Consider the following 22,680-nt stretch of genomic DNA (forward strand, 5'->3'; position numbering starts at 1 on the left):
TTTTTTCCCGTTTATTTCCGCCCGGTTGAAGTTAAAACGTTAATCGATTTCCGGCGGGGGGAGGTTTGCGACGAATGTTTGCATACTTGCCAAATCGTAAATCTTTCGGCCGATATAGGTTGTTTGTTGTACAATAATGGAATGATTCAACTTGATTGATTTAACTTGTACAAGATAATCGAGCAGAACATGCAATTTCTACATCTCCCATAAGCATCGATATGTTGTCGTCTGCCAGGATTGGCTCTTTTCAGCTTCCAGATTGCCTGCTATAAATAAAAAGTAAATCAATCGGGTACCCCATCTATCGGAGGCCAATCGTCAACGATATCTGTAACGAGGTCCACTTTTCCGGTCAATACTTTAAGAAGAAACTCAATTTATCTGCCAGCTGGATGAGCTTCACCCCCACCCATCTAGACGGTCGATTGGTTTCGATCTGTGAAAATGGTCCATTTCATCTAGCCGGACTGGAAATTCATTTTCCGCCTGATTATCAACGACGTACAATTGGAATGATATGGCGAGGCGGATAGAGCACTGATACCTGCCATCACACTGCGGGCTGTTGTGCCGGTGCGATTGGCCTTTCCGGCGGGGAAATGGCTGGACGTGCCACGGGTTGTTGTGTGTCCGTTTTGCCGGAAAGTGTTTTTCAAGTGGTTGCTCGTAAGAAGTAACAGTTTATTTTATTTATTTATTTATTTATAATTCATGTAACTTAAGGAATCTTTCTTTTTTAATTGTTACACAATAAAGGAAGTTTAATTTTATATCTGTATATAACTACAAGTTTCTGAATCGATTTTACGTTACATTTTACAATTTATTTTATTATTTCATTGCATGCGATCAAGTTCCCCAAGTAAACCCTTTCGGAAGCTAGCGACATTTTTAGTTGATTTTAAAGGTGTAGATAAACTATTCCAGTAAACAATGCCTCTCACAAACATTGATTGTCCATAGTAGGCGGATGAATGTATCGGCACCACCAAATTCATTGTTCTAGTATTACTCGTAAACTGGAGTTTGGTAAATAAGTAATGTGGTTTCCTAGATTTAATAATTTTGTGAATGTAAATGCAAATTCTATAGCAATAGAATTTATAAAATCGACATCCTATGAGCGATTCGTGGTAACGTGACACACTAGAATACCTATTTAGATTGTACACATATCTGACACATGAGTTAAATGCAACTCTTAACCTGTTAAGTGGAGCGGATTAGACATTTGTGTACATAAATTGTCCATATGTGAAATATGGAAGAATCAGTGACTTGAACAATTTTATTTTCGTAGTTGTGTCCAGGTGCCTTGCTACCATATTCAGACGCTTCAAAGTGCCGTAAATTCTGCCACATTGAGAATTTATATACGAATCCCAAGTCAAATTTGAGGTGAATATTACACCGAGATTTTCCAATTTATTGAAATACTCTACAATCTGACCATCAAAAATCAATTTAGGTGGAGTAGGTGGATTTTAGTGTTTACTAATAAACATCGCTTTGGTTTTAGAAGGGTTAACCAAGAGTAGATTGCTTTAAGACCATCGAAGAACCTTTTCTAGATCATGATTGATTTTACGGGCCATATCCTCTATATTGAAATTTCTAGCGACACCTAAATAAATTTGGACATCATCGGCAAACATGTGAATGGCACAAAACTCCAGAGATGATGGCAAATCATTTATAAATAGAGAAAAGAGTAATGGGCCCAACACTGAACCTTGTGGAACTGATTCAATTGCACTGAATGAAGACAAAGTATTATTGTGAACAACAGTCTGAAACCGTCCATTCAGGTATGATCTAATTAGGTTGGCAGCGCTCTGACTAAAATTGAATTGTGATATTAATTTGTTGACCAGTTTACAATGAGATACACGATCAAATGCCTTAGCAAAGTCGATAAGCAATAAAACAGCTACTCCTCTTTTGTCGATAACGCTAGCTATATCATCATGCACCTTGGTCAAAGCAGTATTCGTACTATGCTCACTGCGAAACCCAGATTGAAGTGGATGTAGCAAGTTGTTTTCGTTAATAAATTTGGATAATTGACGTTGAACTAGTTTTTCAAAGGCTTTTGAAATAGCACACAAGATACTTATGGGGCGCAGATTAGTGATGGAAGCACTGTTTCCCCTCTTTTTGATTGGAACTATTTTTGCTCTTTTCCAGGCTCGCGGATATACTGAGGTTTTAAAAATAGTATTAAATAAATGTACATAAATAGGTAAAGCTAAGGGTAAGATGATTTTCATAAACTTTAGTGGTAGATTGTCTAAACCAACTGCATTTGATTTGATCTCGAATATTGCATTAATTATTTCGTAATCGTACACTTCATGAAATTGGAATCCGTCGGAATTTGAAAATAATTGAGCTGATGAAGTGTCGGATGTATAGTTGGAAATGAAATATGCGTTTATATCGTTAGAATTAAAATTATCTTCAGTAGGCAACGAAGCATCTTTCCCAACTCCCAGATTTTTAATATTTTTCCACAGTTTACTACTAGGCAGATTCGTATCAAACAACCTTTTATCACATTCAACTTTAGCCTTAAATATCATTGAGTTTACTTTATTTCTAAGTCGCTTATAAGATGCTTTATCGTTCTCATTCTTAGAAAGCTTCCAAACTCTATATGCTACGTCTCTATCGATCATTGCTCGCTCAATTTCAACATTAAACCAATAGTTCCTCTTTTTCCGTTTTTTTCTCAATGGAATACACTCGTTGTGCAGATTTAACAAATGATAATTCATAAAATCAAGCATTAAGTTCGAATCACTCATACTAAAAAATAATTCCCAATTAACACTGTGAAAAGCATTACTCAGTTTAACAGTATCGAAATTGACGTAGTCACGGTAATCGGAAGTATCGTTTGACAGAGTTGCAGCATATTTTATGGAGCAAAAAATCATATCATGATTGGAAATACCGGGCATTGATAGTTGATCAAATTTAGCAACCATATCTGGGGAGTCTGTAACAAGCAGAACGAGTAGTGAACAACCAGATCTGTGAAAAAACGTAGGCTCGGAATTGACACATATATATGATGTTGCAGCAAATAGTTCGCTCAAATTGCGGGAACGACTTGACAGCTTCAATAAATCTGTGTTAAAATCACCAATAAAAAATGTGCTATCATATTTAACAGTAAGCTCAGTAAGATGACTGGCAAGAGTATCTGAGCAATCTATGTTCGGAGGATTGTAGTACACTCCTAAACCTAGTTTAATATTTGACACTGTAATTTCAATGACTAGGTATTCAGTCCCATTGAAGTCACTTGAACTTGACCGAGATTTAGCTATAGTTCGAAAGCTCAAACTATTTCTTAGATATACGCAAATACCACCGCCATGTCTGTTCCGATCATTTCTAACAAGCCTAAAACCATTTAAATGAATCATTATATCATTGATCGTGTCACTAAGCCAAGATTCAGTGAAACAAATTATATCCACTTTAATATCAATTAAATTAGCTTTTAATTAATGAAATTTTGTGAAATTTCGCGCAACGAGGCTCTGTACATTGATGTGGCAAACGTTTAAATTTTCAATTTTCAATGCAGAATGTAGTACCGCCCTAGGAATCAGTGTATTTGAAGACGCATTGTCAGCTGGTATGTTATCAATTATCAAATAATAAACAAAAAGAAAGCTTCGAAGCAGGTCCACCAAAAGAACTTAACCTACATGCAATGTTAGACTTAAATGTAAATGTTCTATCTATTATAATCATTTTAATATCATGAGACAGTTTGATTGGCATGAATTGGTATAGGAAGAAGCAAAGTAAACAATAGAATTTTTCTTCCTTTAAGAAGAGTACAACTTACAAGAAGAAGAAAACGATGCGCTTATGATTAATCATCAGTGAGTATAAAGAAAATAATTTTGTTTCATCCTCGATCGCGGTTACACAGCAGCACAGCACCTTCACCACCATAAACATCCACACAACAGCAGCGACATCAACCAGCATCAATAGCGTTGGCAGCAGCAGCAGCAGCAAGGTTTCACAGTACTGAATTTGGATGGAAATGCATCCGTTCACTGACAGTAAGACTTTCAGGAGGGAATATTCATGGGGGAAAGCAAGGAACGGAGTCACAGGAATAATGCGATATAGGAATAGAATAAAGCTAGGAGAGGATTTTTAATTACTTTTAGGAGTGGAAGGCATCAAGGGACGCAATTTAGGATAGAGTCATGGAACGTTTTGGAAGGAGCAGAGAAATTTATTTGGGAAGGGTTAATTTCGCGTTCGCTTTAAGGTGATCGATATTGTCAATGGATATTGCTTCACGCCCATTGTTGATCGTCTTAGTTGGATACAGCCAAGGAGGGATTCAATCTTCAGATCAAATTTTTTGTTCTTTGTTAACGATAAACAAGTGAGTTTATTTTTGTACATTTTTGTTGTTGATAGCTTTAAACGCTAGAGTTCAATAAACGTAATATGTCACAAAGTTTTTCGTCGAAACATGTTTTGTTGATAAATTTAAACTTAATTTTTTTTAAACTCATCATGCGAGTTCAAATTTAAATAATATACGACTTCTTCTGGTTTTCAAAGGACTTTTCGCTGATTTCGAGTTTATATCGCTATAATTTTCTGTTTTGCCCTTAAGGAAGCGTTTTTGACCATTCCAAGCGCACTTTGTGTTTATTATCTTATTTTTAACTAGTTGGCCCGTAGTGGCTAGCCACTTTCAAATGCATTTTGGACTATTAAAAGTTGGTATTTAATCTAACATGATGAATTATTTTTTTGAAATATCGAGTTGATATTCAAGATGTAACTATGACATTATCGACAATTCGATGCATATGGCCAGCGCTGGTTTAAAACTTAATTAATTATCTAAACTGCGATAAATCTTTCGTTAAGTAGATCATGCAAACGCGTCGAAAACGAATCTGCATCTCGCTTCTTATACGGATACACTGCATAAACAGCTATGCAGTGGATCCGTATAAGAAGCGAGATGCAGACTCCAATATCTAAAGACTTTTTCTCCATTCCTTGATTATTTTCGAAAAATTGTTTTCTGACGATTCAATTTTTTTTAATTTCATAACTTGAATAATAGTTGATTTTCTCAATTGTTTGATGTTACATATGTTATATTCAAACTAAACTTACAAAATAATTAAAAATTAATGTGATTAAAAAAAAATTACAAAAACCATTGCTCATGAAAAAATACTGAATTGCTTAAAAAAATATTCACACATGCAAAAGTTTGTCTCAGCAATTTGTTAATAACTTGGAATAACGAAGTACTGTCATTGATGGGTAGTTCAGATCCCTCTCTAATACCCCGAAATAACATGATAAATGACGCGCATGAAACATCTGTCATCTGCGTTCCACCACAAAAAGCTTTTCTAGTGTTGCGTAACAACATAACAATCCTCATCCCATCACCACCACCTTTGCCTACTTCTTTGTTTTCGTCTTTTTCTACATAAACAAAAAATATTATTTGATAATAAATAAAAAAAAGTTGGCTTACTGTAGCGCATTTACAGGATAGTAGATTAACCTATGTTTAATTTTAAAAACTTTGAAAATTTCATGTCGATATTCAAAAATATTTTAAATCAAAATAGTTGATCAGATTTTACATAATGTTCAAAAATAACGACCAATAGCTTAACCCGGTGGATCCCGGTGAATCCCGGTGGATCGCGGTGGAGAGAATCAGTTTTTACCTCAAAAATGTACTTCAAACTCTTATTACTCATCAACTATATACGCAATTAACACAAACTGTATTGCATATTGAAGGCTAATCTGTTCTCTAACCTTACTGAATAATTTCATCATGGAAATTTTATGGCATAATTGTTGAACTTGTACAAAGTTCGAATGTCACCCGTCGGGAAATTTTATTGAAACAAATTTAGAAAATATATAACGAGCGTCTTAGCAGAGTGATTGAGCAATCAAAGAAATAGTTATCGGTTTCCGTTATACTCTACAAAATTTTTTGGAAATAAATATTGAAATTCAGTCCGCAAACATATATTTCGACTGTGACTTACAGTCTTCCTCAGTGCTTATGTGGACTGGTCCACATAAGCACTGAGGAAGACTGTAAGTCACAGTCGAAACATATATTTGCGGACTGATTTTCAAAAAATTTAGTAGAGTATAACGGAAACCGATAACTATTTCTTTGATTTCTTTATTGAAACAGCTAAAATTTTCACGTATCAGCGAAATAATTATCCCTTTCTCCGTACATTTTGAACGTCGTAGTATACTTAAAAAATAATTTGGGGTACAATATGTGCAGCATATCTTGTGTAGGTTAAATGTCTTTCCTATTTTTGAAAATATGGAAAAAAAATTATATTGCTCTATCTTTAAGTAAAACTTCTTGAGAACATTTTTGTAAATTTTGTTAGAGCTTTGAGAAAAAAAATTGGATAGATTTCAAGTGCGGCTTGTCACGCGCCATAAGCTTAACTTGAAACTCGATGTGGTATTTTGCATAAAATAGCTTTGCCGAGTTACAGCCGGTTTTCTTCAATTTTTCATAAATGTTCGTCTTCGGTCGTAATTGAATTTTTTAATAAACAAACAACTTTTTGTTATCGGATAACTGTACTATTGAAAAATTACAATTCCAATGCATATAAAAATTGCTACACACTTTAAAAAATCCTGCTTATTTTCTCTAGCAAATGGTTAATAATCGCCATCATGTTCTAGACTTTTTCATAGTCTATCCTCAATGAATTACAACAGGTAGGGTAAATTGCCATTTGTTGCACAGCTAAGCACTCGTTTAAAAGTTCTTGCGGATTTTGGAAAAGTGGAAGCATATTTTTGCTGGTGAATACGTTTACTATGCGCACAGACTAATACAAAATTATTTCCCAGAACAATTTGTATGAAATTCGTCAAAAAACCTGAACTCAACACGGTCTTTGTGTAGCACCTCTACACCCAATTGTTGCACAGCAAAATAACCTTTAAATCTCGTTATTGCACACTCGATGTCCAATTGTTGCACAGCTTTTTGTATTGACTTTTTCTCATTGTTTCAGTTATTAAGTTACTAACAATTGTTTTATTTGCAATATGTAAACACTTCCTGGAAAAGTATGGGGCTATCCATGTACCACGTGGACCATCCAGTAGGGTGGGGCTTATTTTTAAAAATGTTCGCGGGACCTGTTTTCCCAGACAAAAAGACCTCCTTGGGGTTCAATAAGCAACATATAAAAAATTGGTTGATTTTCATTAAGGTCTAGAGGTGGCGCAGAGCGCCTAAAGGTCAAATTTTAAACGAAAGCAATTTTAGAACAAAACATATGCTATATAGGTAAACAGGTGATTTTGTGACCCTTTGGGCGTAAATTTCGTCCGTTTTGCGTTAAATTCAACCGTTTTTGAGATATTCGCAATTTCAGTGTACACTCTTGCAATCTCGGGGTATGTGATCATAAGGAAATGCACAATGTGCCTATATAAGTTAACACGTCATGTTCTCGAATATATTCTCGCAATAGACATCATTGTTCCTCTGAAAAGAGTGCAAAAGAGAAAGAAAGAGAATGGAAAAAGGAAAACTAAGAAAAGTCAAATGCGCGTATTGCTTGTATTTAATCTGAAGAAACTAGTAAATTTCAAGTTTGTGACGTTTCATATTTTCGCTTTTCCTATTCTTTTTCTTTCTCTTTTGCACTTTTTTCGGAGGAACAATGATGTCTATTACAAGAATATATTCGAGAACATGACGTGTTAACTTATATAGACACATTGTGGGTTTCACATACCCCGAGATTGCAAGAGTGTATACTGAAATTGCGAATATCTCAAAAACGGTTGAATTTAACGCAAAACGGACGAAATTTACGCCCATAGGTTCACAAAATCACCTGTTTACCTATATAGGCATATGCTTTGTTCTAAAATTGCTTTCGTTTAAAATTTGACCTTTAGGCCCTTTGCGCCACCTCTAGACCTTAATGAAAATCAACCAATTTTTATATGTTGCCTATTGAACCCCAAGGAGGTCTTTTTGCCAGGGAAAACAGGTCCCGCGAACATTTTTGAAAATAAGCCCCACCCTAACCATCCAGGGATAATTAGTTTATACATTGATATTCTCAATGAGGCGTTATGTTCATATATTTATATTCTCGTTAACATATGTTTATTTTGTAAATGTTCCGGACAATCAAAATTACCAGCGCAAAAAATATCATATAATGATGTTTTCCTTTGTAAACTGACACTCCTGCTCATCGTCCGCCATGGATTTTTTTGGCCTTACGATTGGGTCTGCCTTGCTTCTTAGACACTTCCTTTGATTTCTCCTTCAATTGACGGTTTAATTCACGTTTTTTGCATTCTCTTCTCTTAATTTCATCCGTTCTTTCTTCTCTTGGTTTTTCAATTCTTTCTTTAATGATCGTTCTTTCATATTTTGTTCCTTCTGCAAAACCAGACGTTCTTTTTCTTTCTCCTTTTCTTCAATCTCCTTAAGGCGCTCCGCTGACGTCAGAACAAAATGACGCTTTCGGGAGTAATTTCGATGAACGTATTTACGTCTCGGTGTAGGAGGAACATTAAAAAATGTCGAAATACTGACTCTGCGATTCGGTTGTTCAATGTTTGTTATATCCTTAAAAACATTCTCTTTGTCGTTTGGTTTTTCGATTGAACCATTGTCAACCCGTTCAGAGAATTCTGCAGTCGACGAAATTTGCGTACTAGTTTCTAATTCAATTGTGGCTTCCAAGTTCTCACAGAAAGATTTATCAGTCAGCTCCAATGCGTATTGGTCTTTGTCTTTAAGCTATGGACTTAAGTAAGTCACATGATTGTTGAAATCATCAACATTATCTTGCCAATGATGGTCAGGTGTTTCAACTTGATCATATTCGAATCCGTTTTCTGCAACAATGTCTCCCTGTATTGTAACGTTCAAATCGACCTCATTGAACGTATCCCTTCCCTGATCGGTATTACGTGTGTTATCCGAGTTGTACGGTGACAGAATCGTCTTGTACACATACAAAAGAGCTTTTTCTATCTCGTTCGAATCATCTTGATCAATGGACTGAATCATGGTAGCGTTGACCAGCTTGAGAGCTTTCTTTATATGACAGAGTTTAACAGGTACAGTTTCCTCAAATGTGAATGTGTTTGAGCAACATTCAGAAACATTCAGTGTCGGATTATTTTTAGAAATGCATCGCGTATAATCCAAAGTGTCGGCGTCAAACGGATAGAGCCCACACTTGCAGAAACCTGATCGAACGATATCTTTCGACACACCCAAGTGAATAGCGTCCTTTAGCACCTTGCCAAAATGATCAATTGTGAACACTTTACCTTCGTTCTTCGTTTTCCACTCGTCAACACATTTGGCCCAGCTGTTCTTCAAAGGTTTGAAGATGGCAACGTCTGCCGGCTGCATTATATGTGTAGCATTCGGGTACAATGCAATGAGGATTATGCCAAGTTCGTAACACAGTTCTGCAGCATCAACTTCTGTATGGGATGCATGACCATCCACAAAATATGCTACTGGTAGTGGCACATTTCGACTAACCAGAGAAGAATGCAAGATGTTTTGTATGTAAGCCATGAAGTTTTCGCCATCCATCCATCCTCGTTCAGACTTCCCAATGCCCCAATCCGGATCGAAGCTCATCAAAATCTGTTTCGACAACCGCTTTTATGGTAAAATGACATCCGGCGGAAACATGTAGCCTTCTGCATCGAACGTAAAAATTACCGTTACGTTCTTTCTGGAATCTGCTTCCTGGACCAAAACATTCCGATTTCCTTTGGATGCAACAACGGCTTTTGTGATGGGATCGAAAACAAACGAAATTTCATCACTATTAAGAACACGTCGCGGGTCTTTGAAAATATCCCCGATTCAATGATCCGTCGCGTATTTACGAATGTGTTCAAACCAGTTTCGAAGGTCCAATTCACGTAAGGTGGCGCTGGACATAGAAATGCTCTCCGGAGTGCGAATAGTTAGCTGTTTGTGACGGCCAAGAAAAAGCTGCAACCATTTGTGACCTACGCAAATCAAATTTTAGGTTAGGTTTGGCACTTGCTCAATAATTTTCATGGTACTTACCTGGCGTGTTATTTTTGAACGAAGAGTCACGTGGGCTTTTGTCCAAGAAGACTTTAACCCTCGAAATAAGGGCATGCTTCGTACAGGGAAAACCACGACGCTCCATTTCCTGCACCCAAGTTACAATCTTCGATTCCTCTTCAGTCGTGTGCATAGTTTGCGGACCGCGACGAAATTTTTTCGTCCATTTTTGACTCAATCGAAACTTAATTGTAGATTTCGGCACTCCGAAGCATTTGGATGCCTGCCCCAACGTCATTGCATTGGTTTTTCACAGCGACAGCAGCCCGTCGAAGAGAGTCTTCCGTGTACTTTTTATAACTTTTCACTGGAAGGGGAGCTGAAATGCTGGGTTTCGGAATCGGAGAGGTGCTTCGCTGTAATCAATAATATGGTATGAATATTAGCAAAATCACTTGATTATACTTTAGAGTTACCTTTATATCCATTATTGACCAGGTAACCTTGTGATAATCGGTGAAAACAGGATAAACTGCGATACGGAAAGCTACGGTTCCTACCGCTTGCATAGATAAACAAAAACAACACCGCAGGAGAGCGAACTGTCAAATGCCCGATGCAAAAAAAAAAAGTTAGGGGTGTGCAATAAAATTGGAAAAACTATCGTTCGTCGTTCCTATTATTGAACTTCTGAATTTATCTACCTTTTCTAATATATAGACAAGTTTTCAATGAGCTGTTAAGAATAGATAAGCTTTACCGATTATCTGGAAGCCATTGAACCTGTGTATTTGTATCTAACGATCGGTAAACGCTTATTATCAAAATATACTTTCTTAAGCATGAAGATAAGAAAATCGCTCCGCAAAGGTGAAACTGGGACACCTGTGAAAAAAATTATTATAAAGCTTAAAAATTCACTTTAAATTACAGTAACACTTATTATTTTCAACGGGTTATAAAGTTCTGCGGCCGATATAATAAAGAAATAACATATAACCTAATTAACCGCCGATAATAGTTACAAAAAGTGTGAAGTGTGCAACAATTGGGTGGTGTGCAACAATAGGCAAAATACCCTATATTCCGATTTATCATATCTACAGACGTTTTTGGCGTTTCTGAGCCTAACTCTAGATCACTTTTTACTCTTTATTGACTTGGCTTTTATTAACATTTTCGACTATTCTAATTTTAAATTGGAATCATTTCCAAAACGTTTTTTGGTTCTAAGCTTAATTTACTTAATTTACCGAATTGAAATCGATCTAACGACGATCAAATAAGAGCAAATTTAGGAACAAGCAGCTTGTTAACCAAAATAAACAAATTTTAACCGGAAATATCTTTATTTTCGTATCCAAACTAGCGATAAATGATATTTTTCAGTACAGGAATCATTATTTATCTTGAACATATCGAAAAAAGCACATTGCCAAAAGAATGTATGGATTTCAATGGTGATCAATTTCACCCCAATTTACCTCATGGTACCTTATAGAACTATCGAATTTATTTTATTAAGTAGACGATAGAAATTTCACCAATAGCCATAGAGATTTACTGGAGCACATAACAGTACTTGTTTTCAAATTATACTATTTCAAGAAAAATGTACATGAAGCTAGTTAATTGGAAGTTGTTAAAAAAATTGATCAATTTCACCCCGTTCCATGATAACCTAAATCGATGACTATCATTTAGCAAATCCGGATTAGCAAAACAGTGGTTTGTAACGCTTACATCACTCACCTGCAATGCTGCTTGCGTTGTAGTAGAGTTATGAAGGCTGGAGAATGATGAAAATAGAGAATAGGAAAGAACAATGTTGAACATGAAGTGTTTTCTTGCTTTTTTCAGCGATACCGCTTACCGTGCAACGCACGAGTTGTTTCAATTTAACGTAGCGTAGTTCAGTCTATAGCTTATTCAAAACAGCATTAGAATTGTTCATCGCATGACATAAAGAGTAGGGTGCTAATGGAAGTCGACTTCACAAACTTTGTTTAGTGGTAATGGCAAGAAGTTCGCTGCATTCTTCTGATGGATCTTATTTTATATTATATGAGAAACGAACTAGGGTCGAAAGAAACAAGAACCTATTGATCCGGTGCGGAGAACATGACATTTTGTTTTCAAATACAAGAACTCTTTCTCCCTCTGGTATGACCCTTAAAGATCTTTTCGATATTTCAAGAGGTAAATTTTGCTGTTGAATACTTTCAGAACGTGACAAAACTCATAGTTTGGGGAGGCCTATCGCCAAAAAGCGAATAATCACTCTTTCGCATGGAATCGTAAAAATCAACACAGAATAAAATATCGAGCAGGTTTTGAGAATCATTTGCTTTGTCATGCTTCTAAGTTGAACGGAGATCAACCATATCGCTTGCAGCAGGTTTCTGTCCCAGCTCATGAGCCAAAGTAGACACAAGCATGATGTGCAGGAATTTGGTCGATTTCATCACTAGGAAAGAAACCTTTCGACTTTACCGTGTTGAGTTATATTCTACATCGACTGAAAAGTATAAAATAACTTAGTTTGGGTCAATTCGAGAATACCTATCCTGGGAAACACTGTAGTAACATTTTCTGGAAATTTGGAGTTTAACTTTGGACTAGTTTAGCTTTCCATCCTTTGTGGCCATCAAACAACAATAACAATATCGCACGCAAGCTTGGGAGGCTTATGCGGTCTCGATCAACCACAGAACCACGGGGACCATCAAAACCGCCCTACAAATTTCCGCTCTTATCTCATGTTATTAACGTTTTAGATTGAATCAGTAATTTTTGCTCATTTTGTTAAATATTTTATTGTGATTGCGCTAGTTTGTGCACTGATAAGCGCGTCCTTCGTGTTTCGCTGATTTATCGTGATCTGTAAATTTAACACTTTCCGATTGGAAAACTCGCGGCTGGCAAGCGGTACTCGCATCACATTCAAGAGAGAGATGAAAAAATGCAGGATGAATGGGAACAATTCGCACAATCTATTGTGCGAGCAGCAGAATGGTTTGACGAAGTTCGTAATCGGCGTTGACCAGTAGCTTTGCAATTTTCCCTTTTTTGTTCCGTTCCAATCTTCTATTTATTTCGAGTGCTGCGAAGTTTCTTTCACAAATCGTAACCCAATGGGGAAAAGCTTGCAGTTTGATTTATAAAAATTGTTGAAAGAGCGAAAAATCGAGCAATCCCACGCCGAAGGACGAAATAAGTTATCTCATCAAACGGTGATATTTCTTTCAAACGAAACTAACTTAAAAGGAAAGCTATTTTCTGCTGCAGCAGGTTCGTGGTCCCGTGAGTTGATGAATAGCCGTTTTGGGGCAAATTTCTTTGATCTGTTGGGACCGTGGGTTGACAAAGAAGACTATTTTCGAATTTCGACCCACTCAGAGATCATGGTTTTGTCCCTTAAAAGGCTATACTAGCGACAATGTTCCTTCCACATCCAATCGCATAATTTTTCCCCCACCTGGAGCTTGTCCCTCCGGTAGGACCGGTCACAAGCATGAGGAGGCAGAAAACGTACATCAGCACCGCGTGACAAAACAGAGAAAATAAAAGATATTTCCCCACTGCCAAATCAACACAGTCTCCAGAGGAAAATAAATTTCATTCCGCTGGCAGAACCGAAATTCGACAAAATTGACGAAGATTTGTGATAATGAGGGTTTCAGCGTGGTTTACTTTACGCTCGAGAAAAGCTCATCATAACGCAAATAACAGAATGTTGCGACAATGCTAAATTTCGCCATTTATATACAATTTAGCGCGAGAGCTGGCTAATGCTTCCGTACGACGGGAGGAGGGGCGCAAAGTCAACAAATTTGCATCCGTCCAGCAGCGGATAACATACGGATAACAGCGAAGTCCACTTAAGGCTGTAAATAAAACTTTAAACCGTCTCGTCGTAGAGTTTTCTGCAAAAAGTCCTTACAATGTCTCGCAAAGTCTCATGTTTTCCATCTTAGAGCTAGCCGGATGTGAATTTTTTGCTCTCGATAGGAAATTCATTCTTGCTTTTTCGCTGTGAGATTTTCTGGCAAACTGAGGAAATGAAGTGAAGGCAGTACATTTTATATCAGGTTCCTTGTGGTATTTTGAAGTAGAATACTTCTCTCAAGAAGTTCGGCTACATAGAGATGTGAAATGAAAATCTAAAACCGAAAAAAGTGAAAAATATGTCCAACTTCAAATGCTAATAAATCGGTCAGTATCCGATGGATTTCCTTCGTTCTTGCATCAATAGATTGGAAAATCTTCTAAGATTCTTCCCAAATGAAGATAATTGTTATTTCACTATTCAAACTATTGTACTATTGGAAATAGTCAGGTCTTGTCAAAACGAAAAATTCGACCTCTGATTGGTCGTTATATAATCGCTTCCCAAGCACGGTCGACAGAATCATATACCTTGCAATTTAAAACATGCTATTTGGCCTATATGAGAGCCTGTTTCAGTCGAAGCCGCTCATAATAGTTCTAGACAGCGACAACAGCAGTCGTCCTCTCTTAGCAGCAGCACTAGCATTGCAGTAGATACCAGCAATGGCGGAAAGCGGCCTCAGCTGTGGCGTAGCAATGGATAGTGCACCAGTTGCAGCGGATTCAAGCAACGATAGCAGCTGGGCCAGCTGTTGCAGGGACAGCGGATGCCAATGGCAGCGTATAGCGGCCACAACTGTAGGATGGCTACGGATAGCGTATCAGTTGCAGCGGGTATCAGCATCGATGGCAGCTGATGCAGTAAGTTTACTTTAGTGAAATGCAGTCTCTGTGCGATATTGGACACTAGTAAATGCATTCACATGAGCTGTCTAGTTTTGATTGTTAAATCAGCTTTCCACTGCTTATTTTATCACAAGGAATACTTTATTCGCACTGTCAGTGATAACACCAAGATGTGATCGGTATTTTCTTCGATATTGAATTGAACAACAAATTGTCCTTTTCAGGATGAAATAAAAACCTGATGATTGAAGAGTTAATATTTTCTTTTGAGTTAATTTACATTTTTAAATTTGTAAAAGCTATAAATTTTACTTTATCTCCGTGTCGCAGAACGTACTGAATTATCTTTTCCTTCAGTCATGAGTACGACATCCGAAAAATTTTCATTATCTGCATAAAATTAATAAAATTAAAAATTAATTTTTCGCATAACCAAAATTCAAAAATTGTCAAGCTCCAAACATGACAAGCAACTTACTACAGTCAGGTTTTTGTTTTACGCGGTTTTTTACAAGGTTTTTTTACGCGGATTTTTGAATTAACGCGGTTTTTTTACGCGGATTTTTGAATTAACGCGGATTTTTTTTACGCGATACCGCGCTTATTCAAAAAAATGTCACGAATTTCCGAATTAACGTGGGTTGAAAACAGAAACGTTTAAGTGTTTATCTAGTAGAAGGCTTAGTCCAAAAAAATACTCTCCGCCCACCGAAAGATCCGGAATAACCGTCAAAGAAGACAACTTTAAATACTGGTTCTAGAGCGTCTGGGGTTTTTTATAAAGCCCTTCTTGCTGGACTACTTTACGCGGATTTATAAAAAACGTGTTTTTTTTACGCGGATTTTTGAATTAACGCGGTTTTTTACGCGGATTTTTGGATTAGCGCCGTTTTTTACGCGGATTTTCGAATTAACGTGGTTTTTTTACGAGGTACGTATTCCCCGCGTGAAAAACAACCTAACTATATATTATTAAAAATTGTCAATCTTTGTTGAAGCGCAAAATTCGATTGATCTGATTAGTCAACGTTTATTTACTAGAAAAAATGACTGACACGTAAGCAGCCGGGTTATCTTACTTGTAAAAGTATTCTACTTCAACCTTGCGGTCGTGGCTTTGCACACAACCCTCTTGTGATTTTTTGTAACCTAAAACGAGGGCAATAAATTCTTTAAGTTCTCATATACCAAACAAGTTGTAATTTTAAACTAAAAAATCCGTGCTTCATATGAGATAGTGTTTCTTTGTTTAAAAACCCCTTAAGATTGAACTCATCTGTCGCTTTTCTGCACGATTCTAGCTTTAAAAGTCAATCACATTATTTTATGATTTTATCGGCAGCCCCTAAATCTTTAAAGACAATTTGTGTCGAGAAACAGCCCCCTCAGGAGACAGCTATTATTAGATTATGTCCTAACTCGATTCCACTGTTTTGGAAACTCACCAACCAGAAAGCTTCCCCCCACTTAGTTTTCTATAATTTCCTAATGATTATAGGTTTTTCCAATGTTGCTTTTCTCTTTAAACCACCGTCGCCTCCGTCACCTTACCCGCCGGCTGTAAAGGGGCCATCCGTAGCAATAATTTAATTTTATCGTCGCTCGGATCCCTGATCCGGTGAACCTTTGCCACTTTTGTTGGCAGAACCATTTAACACTATCCGTGTTTTTGGGGCCTGGAAAAGGCAACCAACCGGTCGCGCTCGGAAAACATGGGTACCGCTTGCCGGCGAAGGATTACAGCCGCTCGGGACACCACAAACCGGTTATCGTAAAAGCCCACTTCGGGCCACCGACGAAGCCGTCTGAAGGTTACGATAAAACACTTGCTGAGCCCGCACGTGACAGCGAAAATAGCAGCCTGATACAAAGATGGGATAACGTTCTGGAAAAAAGCAAATGACGAAAATCCGTAGGTGCCGTCGTTCATTTCGGGAGAAGGTGGTACCAAAAAAAGTACATTGATGGTCCATTACAAGTTGCGGAAATATTTCTTCTTTGTTTATCTGTTGGGTTTATTTTTTCGACTGTCAGAAATCGAATGAGTTTTCCTCGAGTCAAAAGGCAAATCATGGTCGTTGTGGCCCACTAGGAAAATGATAAGGGTTAAGCATAATTGGCCAGCGCTGGGATTTTTTCCCAATTTGGCTTTCCAACAAATCTCCGTCTCCCTCTAGCCGGCCGACCTTTATTGGGCCTCATATTGACAAAGTTTGGGCAAATTTTTCCGCCGTCCGGCGCCATTTTTATGCGTAGGTTGACGAACTGAAAGTGACAGCCACTGTCAGCGATCCTCTTCTTTACCCCGCCCTCTTTTTGCTCCGATATCTTTCCTGATGATAAATCGATATCTACTGCGACCGGTAACGAACGCTCGAAGGAAAGGTTGAGGTGTAGAAACTTTGCATAATGGAAATTATTTGTTTGAAGGCTGAAAGATGGTTTGATTGAATTAATTATGTACGTTGTGAGTTTTCATCGAGTTTGTTGAAGGGTTGAAGTTTATACAAATTTGGATCCAATTAGCAAATATTTGGCAAAAAGAAGAGTCGTAACCTAAAAAAAACTTTGGCTTGTTCTTGATATCCTTTTAAAATTTATCTGTTACAAGGTACAGCAGCTGCAAACACAGTTTTTTTCTCAATTTTTTCTCTTGACTGCAACAAAGTAAAGGATGCAAAGTATGGCAATTGGCTTCGCCGCAGAAAATGTTTGTTTTGTTTGCAGCCTTTTCTTCCAACTTGGCATCCCACTTTCACATTGGTCTTGAATCTTGACAACTTTTATTCTGAGCTCTGAGTTAATATTTATTAGCATCTACGGTCCCGGAGAATGAATAACAAAAGTACTTAGTAGAGGAAAAATTCTACTCTGGATTTTTTTTTCTTGTGCTGCTGGAATCGACTGTGTCTCGAGAAAAGAAGGATGGTGTCTTATAGTTGCCCTCGGTGCGTGACTGAATCGTGGGAAAATGAAATTACGATACGTTCAGTGAATCACGATTCACTATAGAGTGCCTCTTTTTGCGCCGCGATGTTTGTAATTGAGAAGGACAAACCAGCTTTTGTAGATAGTGTGAAGTCCGAATCAGCTGTGGTGAGGTTTATATGTAGTATAAACCTCACCGCAGCTGATTCGCACTTCACACTATTAGGCAAAGCAAAGCAAAGCCTTGGTGCCACATTCCGATTCCGAACTTGACGTTCTGTTTGCTATACACAGACTTCGCAGCCAACTGTTAAGTGTACAGGACAATTGCGGGGCTAGCGCTCCGATCCTCTACTGACACTAACAGTCTCTCCCGAGCCGAGACTCGAACCTACGACGACTGGCTTGTTGAGCCAGCATCGTACCTCGAGACCATCTGGGAGAGTCACACTATTATTGAGCTAATAAAGCCAGGATCATACTTCTTGGGTCTCCTCAACCAAGAGACCGACTAATCCTCGCTTTAAATTCAAATTCAACGATTAACTTCCAATAAATTATAGATGTTTAATAAACTGCCACGTGACCATTACACTGTCCATACGAGCCCATCCGTCGATGACAGATTACCGAAAAGATTTTTTCAACCACTACTGGGGAGCGCTTAAGGCGTCCGACAGTGTGCCCAGTGGTTCTGCAACACCTTCGCCCCGTAGTACTGGTGTCGATCTCGGATTAGAGCCAGACTTACAGTTTCCATCTTTAGGCACCGCTATCTCAGTTACAGGATGCATGAAGACTCCGTTGGTCGTTCGTAAAATCGCCTGTATGACGCGCTCGTGATGCCTACGATGACTTTCTCAACGATTCCTTGAACCCACGTTCCACTTTTTTCTTTGTCCGCCAGATAGACCTCGATGCTGACCTTGATCGGTTTATGATCTGCATACCACTTCGTACGCTTGTTGACAAGCGGCCAATAGGTACATCAGAAACCATCTTTGCTCAAACTTGTCATTAGGATCGTCATTAGGAGTGCTCTTGAGTTAACCGCTTCTTCCACTTCAGCCAGAACCGTCCGAAATATGTCGTCGGTTAGTTTTCGTTTGTCGTCGAAAACGGTTAGCGCCTCCTTCACTAATCGAACCAGTCTCTCCCAGGCCCTGCTCATATGGAGGGCCGCTGGAGGCATTTAGTACTTTCATACGTGAACGTTTAACTTCTCCATATGCTAACCAACAGTTTCCAACAGCGGACTTAAGAAGTCGACTCCAGTGAAGCCAATCTGACGTCAATTAGGTGTTATCCGGTGTATCAGTAACGATGCCATCTTCGGTGCGTTAGGTTTGCATGTTCTTATTTTGCACCACATTATTCAAATCAACTGCGATATGCAGAACCTCTGTCGCTTGTTGGTGACCGCCTCTCAGTCGAGCGTGTGATGATATTGTACCAGAATTGACGTAGGATCTGAAGACCCTTCACAGCAATTCTGGGTAACGCACTTCGAATAGTTAAAGCTTCACTGTTCCTCCATCGAGATCATCCAGGATCGGCGACAACTTGTAGAGACGACTGCTTTTTTACTGATTCTTCGGTTGAACTCGCTGCTCGAAAATTCTTTAACAACCAAACAGGTCGGCTTACAATGTCACGTTCCCACATGTGGAGGATTTGTGCCGTTCGAACGGATTCTCGATAAACACCACTTTTGCGAAAAATGTGAACTGTGCCTGTAAGGCCTGTTCTCGAGAAAAAAGGCACCAGACAAAAGTGTTAATCAAAAATTTATTTCAAGTCGGATTTTCTCGAAACTTCTAGGAAATAAACTAATATATATGGATTATGTTTCAGCATAACTACTTAATTCAATTTGCTTTGCATCGCTGAAAGCCCGCAAGTTTTTCTTTCACATTTTGTGCAATGGTGAAGCCGACCTTTTTGTTTTTTTTTCTCCATTCTTTCCAGCCTATACACTCCAAACTAGTTATACCTAGCTTTTCATCCATTTTTACCCACGGACAAAACAATTACACACGGATAAAAATAAGGCGTTTTTTAGTACTACAGGCCTTAGGGACCATACTTAAATGACGTAGCATTCATGGGGGGAGGGGGGATATCATCGTTTTGTGACAAGCTGTGACAAAGGGGCGGAGGGGTTGGATTAAAATCGACGTAGCATTTATTTTTAAAGATCGATTTTTTGCGTGAAAAATGTATACCAATTAAAGATACATTAAAACATTGCACACAGTTTTGCAGCGAGAGCTGTCGAAATCTTTTTATCTGTGGCATTCTGAAATCTTCTGAAAGCTCTGCTAAATGAACAATCGCTTGGATTCCCAAATACAAAAAATAAAAATCGTTGTTTCTTTGTGGCTTTTAATAGTAAAAATTACAAGATACTCGTTTCTTTTCAAAGCTGGTAAGTGCAGAAATTATTTTTTTTTTTGCGAGTTCCGGAACATTTTCTGTGTTTCCTACAGACATAGATCACGCGAAGTTGTATAAACATCTTTTCTTCTCGTACCAAAATACAAACCATTCGAAGCAGAAGACATTAATCTAGAGCGAATTGTGTGGTAATGCTCCCGCTACGAGGCACTCGTTGTACTGACAAACCAAGCACTGATATCAACATAATAAGTGCATCTGGGGCACTTCAAGACAAATGTCGTTAGTGTTTTAACGAATTTTGTTTCAAATTTTTACAAACGATTCTCAAGTTTGTTTTACATGAAGATAAATGTCTGTTCTTTGTGCTCTAACCGTGATGGCGAAAACAGTGAACATTGAAGAAAACCAGTTACACTTGTGTCGGCATCTACAACATTTTGGCACTATTAGACAGCAATCAGAGCATCGAAAGAAAACCCGGTTCCGGACGACCGACGACGCTGAGTGACGAGAGGCACCAAAGGAAGATCAAGGGAAAAATGGCTGCGTCGCTGCCATGCTTGTCATTCTCCTCAGTATATGAAAGGAGAGGAGAAAAAATTCACCGCGCACTTCCCTTCCAGTATGTGCCTGCGTGTAGCAAATGCTTTCACCAAACTGCTTCTTCCTCCACTCCAAAGTGTCTCAACCAGCTAACAGAGAGACAAACACACTTCCAGCTCACCCCACATCTGATAGAAACAAGAGGGGTGAATCACTCTACAGAGAAAACGCAGAAGTTCACCACAGTGTCCACTGGCGAGTAGTCCGGAAGGTGAAAAAAAAACCTACCGAACAAAAGTGTAGTCCTCGTGTAGCTACACTGCGAAAACGAATTACACCAGAGTAAATTCGACCGGCACGAGCGGCACGAGCAACGCAGTCTATTTTTTTTCTTCCAATCTCTTTTCTTCTTCTGCCATGCTCAAGAAACCAACTGTGAAACGCACCGCAGATAGCTCTGCAGTGTATTTATTGTGCGTGATGTCCACACGTGTGAGAAAGTATACCATAGTTTATTGTCTCGCAAGAGAGAGATTTCAGATTTCACCGCAGTGCTTTCAGGAAGCTCAGCAGAGAAAAATCGTTTGTCGCTCTCTTCTAGCATCAGCGTTGATTTGCTCTTTAGTGTGAGAGCAGTAGTTTTCGCAGTGCAAGATGTTCTCCTGCACGCTAGAGGTTTTCTGAGGAGAAAAGACAAGCATGGTCGCTGCGTGCGTTTAGTCGGGAGGTCGATGCAATCAACCAAACTAAAAAAAAGGAAAAAAATTACCTGGCGAACATGAACATACATGCTAGGAAGCGGCAGACCCGTCCACTGGTCTCGGTGACTAAGATGGTCAAGACGATTTTCCCGGTGAAGCGCGACGTGGTGGTGGTGATGGACGACGAGACCTGTCTCACCCTGGATGGCAACGACTGGCAGGGCACTTCGTATTTTACTTTCCTCACAAAGGAATTGAGCACCATTCATTCGGCTTTGGAACGGACGGCTTTTGCTGTGTTGCCATACTTATTTTGGCCCAACATTCTTTAACTGCTGACTCAAGACTAGAAATGAATTCAAATTGACGTCTGTTCGGATGATTCGCCAAGATTCCCCAAAGGTTTTCGATGGGGTTACAATCAGAACTGCAAACTAGTCCAGTAATGAGATACTTTTCTCAGAAAACAAAACCTTCGACTGCTCGGAGAATGCTAAGAAATGACGTCCCGTTTCGCGCTGTGCTCAAAATGACTAATCAAAACGTCATCCAGGCTCCGCATAAATTTCGCGGTTAATTCGGGTTTGAATGAACCAAATCGCAGCTACGCATTATAATAAGAGGCGCCCCAAACCGGTAAATTTTCACCTTCAAAGTTTCATTTCGATCTGACAACACTGGTTTGATCCAAATCATTCTAATAGCAACTGTAGCAGGCCGGTACATCCAAATTGAATTTTTTCTGGTCAGAAAATAGGACATTACGCCATTCCGCCCTCCAATCCATGTATTTCCTTGCGAACTTGAGTCGATTTTGCATATGCGTGAGGGTGAGTTTCGATTTATCTTGAAGTTTCTTCCATTTTATGTTCGGCTATCCATCCAAAATTCAGGTAACTTGTGTGGGGGTCAAAGGAACATGAAAATTTATCTTAATCTGGTAACAGAGCATTGGCATTGGTTTACCGTCTGTGTTCTTCTTCACTTGAATAATAAATTTCAATTGCAGTAGTTCAAATCCTAGTGAACAGTCCAGTATTCTTCATAGATTTTTCTTCTGCGGACTCGAACTACGCCTAGGTCGGTATTCAATTCTGTGGAACGTCTCGAGCGGATCTAGAGAGAGTGAACTGACTACGCCTTGACAATTTTTGCTGTCTATCTGTGTGTAGACTAGGCTGCCGGTACCCGAATAACTGTCCCATAATGAAAAACAACATGTTGAGAAAACGGCGATTTAATATTATCCGTGAATTT

This window comes from Wyeomyia smithii, chromosome 1, assembly GCF_029784165.1.
Source record: "Wyeomyia smithii strain HCP4-BCI-WySm-NY-G18 chromosome 1, ASM2978416v1, whole genome shotgun sequence".
Classification (NCBI taxonomy): Eukaryota; Metazoa; Arthropoda; class Insecta; order Diptera; family Culicidae; genus Wyeomyia; species Wyeomyia smithii.